The sequence below is a fragment of the Sciurus carolinensis genome, unplaced genomic scaffold (assembly GCF_902686445.1).
Source record: "Sciurus carolinensis unplaced genomic scaffold, mSciCar1.2, whole genome shotgun sequence".
NCBI lineage: Eukaryota > Metazoa > Chordata > Mammalia > Rodentia > Sciuridae > Sciurus > Sciurus carolinensis.
The window spans coordinates 719497-732543 of record NW_025920154.1 but is presented as its reverse complement, the minus strand read 5'-3'; the positions used below and the strand labels follow the sequence as shown (position 1 = coordinate 732543).

Here is a 13047-nt window from a genome sequence, read left to right as displayed (position 1 = left end):
AAATATTGTGTGTGTGTGTGTGTGTGTGTGTGTGTGTGTGTGTGTTTGTGCATGCATGTGTGTACACACATGTGCTTAACACAGTGGTCCTCCATTGGACCGAGGATTGGGTCCAATGAGTAATGTCAACATCTTCCTACTTTGATATCACTATTTTGAGTAAACAAGATATCCTGATGCCCCAGCAAAATAATTAATTAACTAATCAATTCACCAGCTTATGCAGTCACTTCTCAGATATGTACTGAGAGCCCACTGCTCCAGGCCCTGTTCTAGGAGCTGGTGACACAGCTGCAGTGAGACATCACCCCCTCTGTGTGCAGCTTACATTACAATGGGAAAAAGTTGAGAACCAGCAAATAGATAAAAGGAACATGCTAAGTTCAGGTACTGATGAGCACTGTGAAGACAAGTATATGAGGGTAGGAGGATCACCATGAATATGATATGACTTTAGGTGAAGAACAGGAGTTGTCTTATTATAGTTCTTCCTTCCCCTCTTTCCTCCTGTCCTCATTCCTTCCCCAGTTCTCCACCCGCCTCTTCCTTCTGCCCTTTTCTCTTTCCTGATACTGCAACTGCAATTAGGATAGATAATGTCGACTCAGAGATGAGCTCTAGGGTTTTTTTTGTTTTGTTTTGTTTTCTTTTTCTTCATAGAAAAGCCTATTCCTGATGAGTATTTTATTATCCCTTCCAAGGAGCTAGTTCAACCTTGGTGACATTGGCTAATACTTGAAATGAATAAATATCTTGCAGGTTCCATCAGCCCTCCTTTTTTCATTGCCCAGTTCCCAATGATGACTAAGGTTTGCACTGGTGTTATATGACCTCAGAGCTCTTGCATTAATAGGCTCAGCTAATGAGTCTTTTCTTAGTGCAGGCCAAGTAGCTAATAAGTCTTTTCTTGTCCTATGTGTATTGGCTAATCATTGTCGAATAGACATGTAATTAATTTTCAAGTGTTCTTCTTGATTCAGTCGCAGAGCTATTGATGTTGAGGATAAAAATACTTATTCTAAAATGAAATTCATGCTGGTACACTGCTGTCTGGCTGTTCTTCACTATCAGGTTTCTTTTTGCAGTTCATTTCAAACTAATCTTTTTAAAAATCTCATTGTCCTCATTAGTGCCTGTTTTAAAGGAGCAATCTTGGAGGAACTCTTCTTATCTTACCCTAATTTATCTTACCTGTTAAGTTCAAAGCTTTCAATTTAGTGGACTCAGTTTATATGTATTTATACACATTAGTATAACATTCTCAGTCAGTGATTCCTTGGTCCTTAATGTTTTCTCTGAAAGTTTAAGTACCACTTTCTTGTGCTTGGCCAGTATCTGGGCATCTATCATGGTACTTTAAAGTATAATTTGTATAAGCCAAACCCAAACAAACAAAGGCTGAATGTTTTCTCTGATATGAGGAAGCTAATTTACAATAGGGGGGTGGGTAGGGGAGAATAGAGTTACTTTATATTAGGTAGAGGAGAGTGAAGGGAGGGGAAGGGGTCTGAGGGAAGGAATGATAGTAAAGTCAAACAGACATTATTACCTCATGAACATGTATGACTTCATGACCAATGTGATACTGTAATATGTAAAATCAGAAAAATGAGAGATTACACTCCATTCATGTATGATCTATCAAAATGTATAGATGCATTCTTCTGTCATGTACAACTAATTAGAACAAATAAAACATTTTTAAAAGTATAATTCATATTAATAACAATTAATAAGTGTTTGGACAGTAATACCATTGTCTTCTTACTCTTGAAATTGAGCCATAGGAAGAAAATAATAAAGTAACAACAACTCCTGCCTATGGATTTTTTTGCTAGCTGTATCTTCAGCACATTGGAATCATATTTGCCCACAGCAGCGAAGTCTAACAAACTTTACCTTCCTTTGTCCTATAATTTTGGCCTATTTTTTGTCAACTCTCTTAATCATTTCTACTGACATTCAAACATTAACAAGACTAATGGTGGCAGATAATTTAAGAATGTTCCTAATCCAATCCAATAAGTGAAATTCAATAAGTGAAATTTCAATAAGTGAAATTCAGCACCAAAATACATTTGAGTACTTTCATGTTAACCCAGCACAATGCAGATTTGTAATATTTCACACAAGCTGGTCTAGTTCAGTTATGTGGGGAGGTTAAATAAGCCACCAAGGGCCAGAGATGTGTTAGGAGAGTGAACACTGTCAAGCACCTCTGAATTCACCTCCAGTCTCTGCCACTGGTGAACTAGGTGACTTCAGTCAAGTTGTTAAACTTGGAATGGTGATAGTATTTATCTCAGGGGACAGTGGCAAGGATTGAAATAAATAAAAGCACACAATCACTTAGCAAGTTGCCCAGCACATGGTAAGCAGTTCCCAATGCTAGCTATGATCATTGTCATCATTATTTGGATAAGTGACAACTACTGGCCACATGTATTGGAGTTTTAAAAAGTCATAAATTAGGTTTCATGCCAAAATCTATTTTTTTAAAAGTAAAGATGTTGGAAAATACATTATCATGGAGAAGAAACCAGAATAATGTCAGGAAATGTAAACTAAGAATTGCATGAGTATTTCTTTGAATCAGCAAGGCAAAATGTGGCATCAGGAATGGATGCTGGGTCATTCAGGTTTTACACACTAAAGTTGGCAATTTTGCAAAAAGAACCATGGAATTCTAGAAATCACTAGTAGCCTTTTATTTCAGAAAGCAAACTTAAGGTTCTGTTAATGTTCTGAAAATGAGGTAGAGAAGCCTCAATGTGGAAAATACAAGTAATGCATTTTTTGTAACATCTGTGAAAAATGAGCCTAGAGCTTTGATCCAGAGCTGCCAGGCCAGCAGTTGCTTATCTTCTTTAAAGTCACCAAAAAGGCCATGGAAATGGGCATGAAAGGGAGAGATGCTCTGTCAATGCAGGTCTCATCCAGTTCCTGCATAATCACTTCACACTGAGACCTTAGCAGAGATATAATGAGTATGAACTGAGTCCAAAAGAGAAAACTAGAACCACCAGAAACCAGGAGGACATGGATGAAAAGAAACACCAACTTGAGTTTCTATCAAGACATACTGAAGTGTTAGAATTGTTAAATCTGGAAATTCAAGTTTGGAGACAGTATAGCAAACACATTGACAAAATATATGAGAATAGATTTGTTGATTAAATTTGGGTCTGCTAGGATGAGTGGGGGTACTCTGAAGTTTAAAAGAGATGATCTTATTACATATAAAAGAAGGAAGTATTTTTCAGAGCAACGAAGAAAATATAGACCTTTGTAAGTCAAAGAAATGAAAGAAATACAGTTTTTAAAAGGTAATAATGAATTTGGGCAAGATGGTGCACACCTGTTATCCTAACTGCTCTGGAGACTGAGTTAGGAGGATTGCAAGTTCAAAGCCAGTCTCAACAATTAGTGAGGCCCTGAGTAATTTAGTGAGACCCCTTCTCAAAATAAAAATAAAAAGGACTGAGATGTGACTCAGTAATCAAGTGCCCTGGGTTCAATTGACAAAAAGTAATAATGAATTATTAGATTAGAGCTTCAGAATGGGTTATCTGAACAAAAGGAGAAAGTTTGCCTGTTCGAGGCCACAGTTAACTCTACATATGTCTCTTGGTCTTTTTGTAAGAAAATTAGTTTGAATTGCCCTTTGTTGCTATCCATCAAGGCAATTTCTCCTTTTCAAAAAATTAGTCAACTTTGTAAATGTTGTCTTCTTTTGTAAGACGGTCATTCAGGTAAGATCACAAAAGGAGACAGAGAAGAGGTTCAGAGAAATGCTTGTTATACCCACAGGTCCAAGAACCACAGTTTTCCTTTACAGGACTACATGGGAGTCACCAGAGTGGTCAGCAAGCAGAAGACAGGAGTGAGGGGAAGAGTTAGGTCAGAGCCTTTCTTGGGGTCTCTCCAGGGGCAGGGTGAAGAGTTTAGGACTGACTATTTGAATGATTGGGGTGGCTTTGTGCTATAATTGCATGACACCTGGTCCTGGGGTATACAGGCCAGGTAGAAGAGGTATGGCTCCTGATGGTTTAGAAAACCTATCAAAGATGTGCTCCTGGATGGGCCTTTCCTGTCTCTAGGAATGTGATCAAATTTTGCAAGGAAGAGGAGAATTATATAAATTCCCTTCTCCACATCAGCTCCTTGAGTTTTTTTAACAGGTGGGATAGTATTTTTTCTGCCAAATGAAGCAAGGAGCCAACATTGTTCCTGGGTTCATACTGAGAGCAGAAACACATAATCTGAAGCTGTGGGTTGAGGGGTGTTTTGGGCCATTTCAGACCCTTGGAGCTTAGTAACTGTGAATCTACCACTGCTTTCATCGGTTTGTCTTCCCCAGACCACAGGATTTGCTTTCATACATGGTTACGGCTGCTGCTTAATAGCATATCTGAAAATTCTTTCCATTCATCTGGAATATGTAATGGCTAGAAGTGGACTTTGGTATTTTCCTTTGCAAATAGATATTGTTCTCTAATGCAGAATGAATTCCAATCTGACAGTTTCTGAGACTAGCAGAGGGTAGGGATGACTGGATGGTACACTGCATTATTGATTCTAGATGATCAGACACTGGCAGGTAAATGAGTTTTATTCTGTATCCAAGGAACAGGCACGGATTTAGAGCAGGAGATAAAGGTGCCATTCTTTTGCTGTTTGAATGCAACCAAAGTTTTGGGTTTATAGAACAAATGACCTCCTTAAGAAGAGATGGAGCTGGCAACTCCTCAGTTGAAAATGTCTGTCTGACTCCCACAAGATCAATATGCCCTGGATAGTCTGCAAAGACCTTATTTAGAATTTGCATTGTGTGTGGTTAAAACATAAAAACATATTGCCAAAGTTTATTTCTTCAAATTTTGAGAACTCACTAAATGCTTCATACATATAATGTCCTTTTCTTTTCCAAGCAACTCCATGAGATAGATGCTACTAATATCTTCTCTTAAAGATGGGACAATGAAGATTGATAGAGTGAAGTATCCTTCCTAATGATAAGGAAGTGTCAAGGTAGTCATGGAGTCAGAACCCAGGTCCAAGTTACCTGTTACTAAAACTGTGGGAGATTTTGTATGCTTTCTCCTGGTCTCTATTTGACTGTTTTGGTCCTTCACTTGTAATAAAACTAGTTTTACTTCTTGGTTAATAACTTGGCAGCCTTTAGGTCTCTCTCCTGTAGGACTGTTCTCTACCACATTCATCATTTCTGTCTTCCTTCAGTTATTGCCTCAGAATTCTTTCAGCCTAAAGGGTAAATACCACCTCTGTTCCCAATCCTTCAGGTTACAGTCTGGCCCCTTTGGAAAAGAATACATCTAGTTCACAGATTCTTCTCTAAGGCCTTCTGGCTATTGGCTGATATTTTTAGGCAAGGATTATTAAGGAATGATATTGTAAAGTATGGTATGTCGATGGTTTACAATGACACAGTTATTTTACATGGTTCTTTAATACCTGAGAAGGTGTATGGTGGTAGATAGATGAGACACAGGTAAAGAGGTCCTCAGCAGCTAAGTACAATAAGGAGATGCATGCCTGTACACTAATGTAAAGGTGGGAGGACAGTTCACACAAGGCTGTTACTCATGGTTTATGTGTTCTTTATTGTGTACTAAGTTGCTTCAGTTACTAGAAAAAATGGACAAAAGATTGACTTGCAAAAGTCATATAAAAATAACAGAGAGAACACAAATTAAAGATCAAAAGTGAGAATTACCCTACCACATTTTTTGTATCATGTTTACAGCTTGTAATATATATCTGCATACATTTTCCAAATGGAGTCATGTAACATATTATGATGTGGGAAGACAGGCATTATCTGACCATTTTATAGACAAAGGATCCAAAATTAGACCTGTCACAGGTCACAAGGATTCTTTGATTCCACTGTGTTGTTTCCTTTTCCCCAGCAGGCAGAGCTACTGGCCTTAGCTACATAGCAATAAGCCCACTTGCTATGTGATGTCTATTACAATCTGAAGCCAAGTCAGCATTTCCAAACCACAACTTCAATGCCATCATGATCTGAGAAAGTCTGGCCAGCTATACACCTTCTAGCTATGCAAATGAAACCCCTATCCAAGGATTTACTCAAATTGTGAAAAAGGAAAGACATATGTGATCCAAATCTAATCTTTCTTAATCTATCATTTTGGACGATAAAATAGGTTCTCAAGTGTATGGCAGGTAGTACCTTCTTTTAAAAAATTTAAAAACAAATTTCAATTGTGGTAAAATGTACACAAGTTAAAATCTACCATCAACACATTTTTTAATTTGTTCTAATTGGCTATACATGACAGTAGTATGCTTTTTGATACATTGTACACAAATGGAGCATAACCTCTCATTCCTCTGGCTATACATGGTGCTGAGTCATACCTGTAGTGTAATTATACATGTGCATAAGGGAATATTGTCTGTCTCATTCTACTGTCCTTCCCATCCCCACTGCCCCAACCCTGCCCTCACTCCCCTCTGCACAATTCAAAGTTCCTTCGTTTTTCCCTATCCCCCCATCCCACTATGGATCAGCACCTGCTTATCAGAGAAAAAGTTCAGTCTTTAGTTTTTTGGAATTGTCTTATTTCACTTAGCATGATATTCTCTAGTTCCATCCACTTACCTGCAAATGCCATAATTTCATTTTTCTTTAAGACTGAGTAATATTCTCTGTATATATACCACATTTTCTTTACCCATTCTTCTATTTAAGAGCATCTACATTGGTTCCATAGTTAAAAATACAGTTTAGTAGTGTTAATTACATTCAGGCTATTGCATAGACAATGTCCAAAACTCCCTTCATCTCACAAAACTGAAACTCCTTACCCATAAACAATCACTACCCATTTGTTTCCTGCTCCCCTGATTCCCTGGCAACCATCATTGTATTTTCTACCTCTATGAGTTTGACAACTAGGTAACTCACATAAGTGGAATCACACAGTATTTGTCTTTTGGTGACTGGCTGACTTCACTTGCCATAATGTCTTCAAGTTTCACCATTCTAATGTGTCAGAATTGCGTCCCTTTTTAAGGTAGAAGAATGTTCCATTGTATCTGTATATCACATTTTATCTGTTCAAGTTTCAGTGGACACTTGGGTTGCTTCCTTCTTTTGGCTATTGTGAATGATGCTGTGATGAACATGGACAACAAATATCTTTTTGAGATCCAGCTTTCAATTCCTTGGATATTTTCTGATGAAACTATTTTAGTTTGAGGAGCTGCCATGCTGTTTTTCTTCTTGGCTGCACTATTTTACATCCCACCAACAGGGCACAGGAACACTAATCTCTCCACATCCTTGTTGACTTTCATTTTTTTAATAGAAAAATATCACATGGGGGGAAGTGTTTAATACATTATACTTTTGATTGTTATTTTCCTAACATTCATAATGTTCAACAGTTTTTCAGTGACTTCTTGGCCATTTGGATGTCTTTTTTTGGTGTCGTTTTTGTAGAAACATGTATTCAAGTTCCTTGCTTATTTTTCAATTGGTTTGTTTTTTGTTGTTGAGTTATAAAATTTATTTATATATTCTAGATCCTAACCCCTTATCAGATACTTGCAATTTTTTTCTCCATTTCATAGACTGCCTTTTCACTCTGTTGACACTGTCCTTCACTGTGCAGAAGTCTGAAATTTTGATGTAGTCACTTTCTTCTTCATCAGTTCGTAGCCTGTGTTCCTTTTTAGAAATCAATTAGATCATCTCCTAAGGAAAATCATATATGTATGTACACATTCAGATACAATCTCACATACCTACTCATGAGATTTCCAATTCCTTGATCTCTATCCACGGAGTTCTAGGGAAGTTTCTGGGGAGAATTCTGTGGTTTGACTGCTCAGTTCATGATGACTGAGTTGGGGTAGGCACAAATCCTGGGTGCTGGTGGCAGCTCCAGTTCTGCTGAGCTATGAGTCCAGGCCTGCTTGATTCCAGATCCTGCCCTTGGATTTCCTCTAGTGGAGGAAAGTTAGGTCTGCAATTCCTGCAATGATATGGATTTAACTAGGATGGCAGAAAGGAGGGTTCAGATGTGTAGGCAGGGGCTAACTGTGTGTGGTGGGGTGTGGTGTTAAGGCAGTGGGGTGTGGGGGTAGGTGCCTCTCAGGAAGGTGACTGCACCTGAGAAGATAGATTAGCCAAGGTTCCCAGAAAAATGGAAACCTTCACGAGCACTTAATACAAAGGGAACATAATTCAGGGAACTGGTTCACAGGAGAGAAAAGAGGCTGAAAAACCAAGCAAGGGAACAACTTTCCAATTCAGAGTTCTGTCTAAAGTAGAAAAGCAATGGGGAAATAGACTAAAGCAGGAAAATAAAAGTGGGAAGAACAAATTGGTTTCTGCTTTACTCCAGCCAGTGTCTCCGTTGGTCACTCAGCCAGAGCACACTTCTGGGGACCAAGGAAGCAGAGCAGGGGAAGGGTGTGGAATGAATCTGAGACATACAGACCCTGATGGCAAAGGTACACTAGGGACATCTGGATCATGGGATGTTAGCAATCCTCTCCCAATGTACATGGAGGGTCTCAGTTCTTTGTATGCATTTTATCTATTGACTTGGTTGTGCCACTTGAGATCTGCTGACTAAACATTATAGCTTAGGCTGCTATCAGTTGGAAGGGTTTTATCTGCTCTCCTCAGTTTTTACCAGGACTGTGAAAATTCAGAGATTTTCATATGTTGTATCATCATTCTCATTGACCTCTAAGAATTTTTTGATCTCCTCCCTGATGTTTTCTGTTATCCATGTTTCATTCAATAGCATATTATTTAGTCTCCAGGCGTTTGAGTAATTTCTGTTTTTTATTTTGTCATTGATTTCTACTCTCAGTCCATTATGATCTGCTAGAACACAAGGCAGGATCTCTATTTTTTTGCATTTCCTAAGTGCTGCTATGTGGCATAACATATTGTCTATTGTCTATTTTTGAGAAAATCCATGTGCTGCTGAGAAGAATGTGAATCTGCTCATTGATGTATGGAATATTCTATATATGTCTATTAAGTCTAGGTTATTGATTGTGTTATTGAGTTTTATGGTTTCTTTGGTTGGTTTTTGTTTGGAAGATCTATCTAGTGGTGACAGTGGTGTGTTAAAGTCACCCAGAATTATTGTGTTGTGGTCTATTTGATTCCTGAAATTGAGAAGGATTTGTTTGATGTACAGGGATGCACTATTGTTTGGGGCATAAATATTTACTATCATTATGTCTTCCTGATTTATGGTTCCCTTAAGCAGTATGAAATGTCCTTCTTTATCCCTTCTAACTAACTTTGACTTGAAGTCCACTTTATCTGACATAAGGATGGAAACCCCCACTTTTTTACTGAGTCCATGTGTGTGGGATATTTTTTGCCATCCTTTCACCTTTAGTCTGTGGATGTTTTTTTCTATGAGATGAGTCTCTTTCAGGCAGCATATTGTTGGGTCTTTCTTTTTAATCCATTCTGCCAGTCTATGTCTTTGATGAGTTTAGGCCATTAATGTTCAGGGTTATTATTGAGATATGATTTGTATTCCCAGTCATTTGGGCTTATTTTTGGTTTTTAATTTGACTTGGTTTCTCTTTTGAGTGGTTTTCCTCTAAGGTAGTTCCTCCCTTTGCTGACCTACATTGTTGTTTTTCATTTCCTCCTCATGGAATATTTTGTTGAGAACATTCTGTAGTGCAGGCTTTCTATTTGTAAATTCTTTTAACTTTTGTTTATCATGGAAGGATTTTATTTCATCTTCAAATCTGAAGGTTAGTTTTTCTGGGTATAGGATTCTTGGTTGACAACCATGTTCTTTCAGAGCTTGAAATATGTTGTTCCAGGCCCTTCTAGCTTTTAGAGTTTGGGTTGAGAAGTCTGCTGCTATCCGTATTGGTTTCTCCCTAAATGTAATCTTCTGCTTTTCTCTCGCAGCCTTCAAAATCCTATCTTCATTTTGAATGTTAGGCATTTTCATTATAATATGCCTTGGTGTGGATCTGTTGTAATTTTGTGCATTTGGTGTTCTGTAAGCTTCTTGTATTTGATTTTCCATTTCATTCTTCAGGTTTGGGAAATTTTCTGATATTATTTCATTGAATAAGTTGTTCATTCCTTTGGTTTGTATCTCTGTGCCTTCCTCAATCCCCAAAATTCTTAAATTTGGTCTTTTCATGATGTCCCATAGTTCTTGGAGATTCTGTTCATGATTTCTTACCATCTTCTCTGTTTGGGCAACTTTATTTTCAAGATTAAATATTTTGTCTTCATTGTCTGAGGTTTTGTCTTCCAAGTGGTCTAGTCTTTTGGTGATGCTTTCCATTGAGTTTCTTATTTGGTTTATAGTTTCCTTCATTTCAAGTATTTTCATTTGTTTTTTTTTTAAGAATCTCTATCTCTTTGTTAAAATGATATTTTGCTTCCTGCAGTTGCTCTTCAGCTTATTGGTATTATCATTCATTGCCTGCATTTGCTCTTTTATCTCATCCTTTGCTTCGAGAATCATCTTAATCATGTATAATCTGAAATACTTTTCTGACATTTCTTCTAACATACTTCATTGGATTCTATTAATATAGAATCTAGATTTGTCTGGATCATTTTCTTCCCTTGTTTTTTTTTCATGTTGTTCATGTATCTTCCCCTCTAGCAGTGCAGATCTGGGGTATTGCAGATTTCCCCCTATTGGCTTATAGTGGCCCTATAGGTTTCCAAAACCCTTTCTTTAAAGGGAGATCAATATTAGCAGTGCCCAATTCAGTTACTATGCAATCCTAGACCAAATAGCCCCTATGAGGACAATAACAATATTGTCATAATAAACAGAATGAGTTCAAATATTATCTTCAGTAAAACAAACAGATTTGCAATAAGGTCTGCAGTTTCTGATGGAGGACAAAGAGGATGCAGAGGGATGTAGAATGTAGCTGTTAATGGGATAAGGAAAGAATATACAGAAGTTCTAGATAGTAGAATGGGTGAGAGTGTAATCAAAAGAAGTTGGATGTTAGCATGCAAAAAAGGGAGAAAGAGACTCTGAGGAAACAGGTGAACAGAAGGAAAAGAGAGCCAGAAAAGTAAAGAAATAAAAACTTAAAATTTTTCAATAAGGAGAAAAAAGAAAATCTACAGTATAACAGTCATATAGTAATGAAACCTCCCAGGGTTCAGTAGTCTGATGCATGAGAGGTATCTGACAATGAACTTCAAGTCTCCAACAGGCATCTCAGGATGGGATTTGCCCCACCTAAAGATCAGAGCTCCGGCTTCCAGGATAACCCAACATGGCCGCTCTAGCTTCGAAATGTGTTGGCAATTGGGAAGCTGCAGCTCAGGGTGTGGCCGTGGTCAGCAGGAGGTCCTGGAGGTCGATGTGGTTGGTCAGGCAGGGGTCCTGGAGGTTGGGTGTGTTTGGTGTGGTTTTGGGATCCTGGAGTCTGGGTGCAATCAGTCGGTCTGGGTTCCCGGTGATAAGGCACAGTCAGTTTCTCTGGGGGTCCTGGTGGCAGGGAGCAGTCAGTTGATGTGAGGGCCCCAGAGGCAGGGAGTGATTGGTCGGGCTGAGGGATCCTGGAGATGGGGCTCAGTCAGTCCGGCCAGGGTCCTATGGGGCCTGACTTTTGTCTCAAAATGGCGGCAGCCACATGTAATCAAACCTGCATGTACTGTGACAGAAAACTTCCAGGCAACAGCAGGCAGCTGGTGCTCCACTGGTGGTTGGTGATCAGTTTGCTGACTGTTGTCGGACGATCAGGAGGTGAACCTCGTGCGTTGGGTGATGGATAGGTGTAAGGCAGGTGATGGACAGATGAGAGGCAGGCAAGTGGCAGATGATAGGTGCCTGACAGTGAGCAATCTGCACTCAAAAAAGGCATCGATATGCTGGCAGACTCAGAACTCACATGACCCGATCTGCTGGTACTTTTGGTTTTGAAGCTGCCTCTTCGTTTTGGATGCAGATCAGCCTTCAGGGTCCACACATTGGGTGCCAGATGTTGGGGACTTTAGCCCACTTGCTCTTCTCCACCAGTGGCAAGGGAAGGGGCCACTCCCCAAAAAAGGTCAGACCAGGAAAGCTAGGGCCATCTGACCGCCTGCACCCAGCCCTCCAGGCGGACAATCAGACACATCAGGGAGAACAGTCATAGCAGGAACTTTTGAGTGGTTCTTGAACCCAACTTCAACAGCCTACCTTATTTTAACTTTGAAGTTGACCTGAAGCTGGGATGGACTAGTGAGATTAAGAAGAGGGTTTCTACTCAGAATGTTCTCCATAAGAATTCTCTCTTCAGTTTTTTGTCCTTGTTCCTTCCTTGCCTGCTCCTCTGCCCTTTTAAAAAAATGTTTTCCAGTTCTGCAAGAACTACAGTATCATCATCATCACCCTTCTCTTCAAAAGCTTCATCTTCCTCATCTGTTAGAGGATCATCTGCATCGAGTTTGGCAGCAGGAATCTGGTCTAATGAAGGCTTCTTTGACTCTCAAGACAAGGTTGTGTGTTCTAAGGATGGGTGATCCCTGCTTTTTCTTTTGCAACAACTCTCCCTCTTTCATCTAACTCCCTCCTGAAGTCAGGTTAGGAACCTCTTTAGGGATATACCTGAGTAGTCTATCTATATTTTTTCTTTGTATGAGTGGGAAGATCTCTGCTTGAATTGTCCTTTGAAAGTTGGTTCAAATCACCTTCTCCTTTTCCTCTTCCACCTCTGCAGGTTAAAAAGTTGACCTGGCTGCTGTTATCATCTTTTATGCTCTCTCTTGATTTTCATAAAGGGTAAAGGTTATGTCCAGAGAGGGAGAAACAGGGTTTCCTGCTGCTGGGTGCCTCCACATCTCCCACATCTCTTGACTCAGTATCCTGGGAGTGCGCCCTTAGACTGTCACCAGGAACTCACTGTCTTTGCACCAGTGTGGGATTTGGTGTTGGAAGGACCCAGGCCCACTTAAGCTATAGGCAAAACTCCTTTCATGCCACTTTCTTCATGGCTTCCTGAGAATTCCTGAGTTCCTCCACCCACCACCTACTCAGA

At 39.3% G+C, this 13047-nt stretch overlaps 1 pseudogene; it reads right to left on the bottom strand.

The window, feature by feature from the left end:
* Positions 1-12079: 12079 nt before the first annotated feature.
* Positions 12080-12760, bottom strand: LOC124974564 (spliceosome-associated protein CWC15 homolog; annotated as a pseudogene).
* Between the last annotated feature and the right edge of the window lie 287 nt (positions 12761-13047).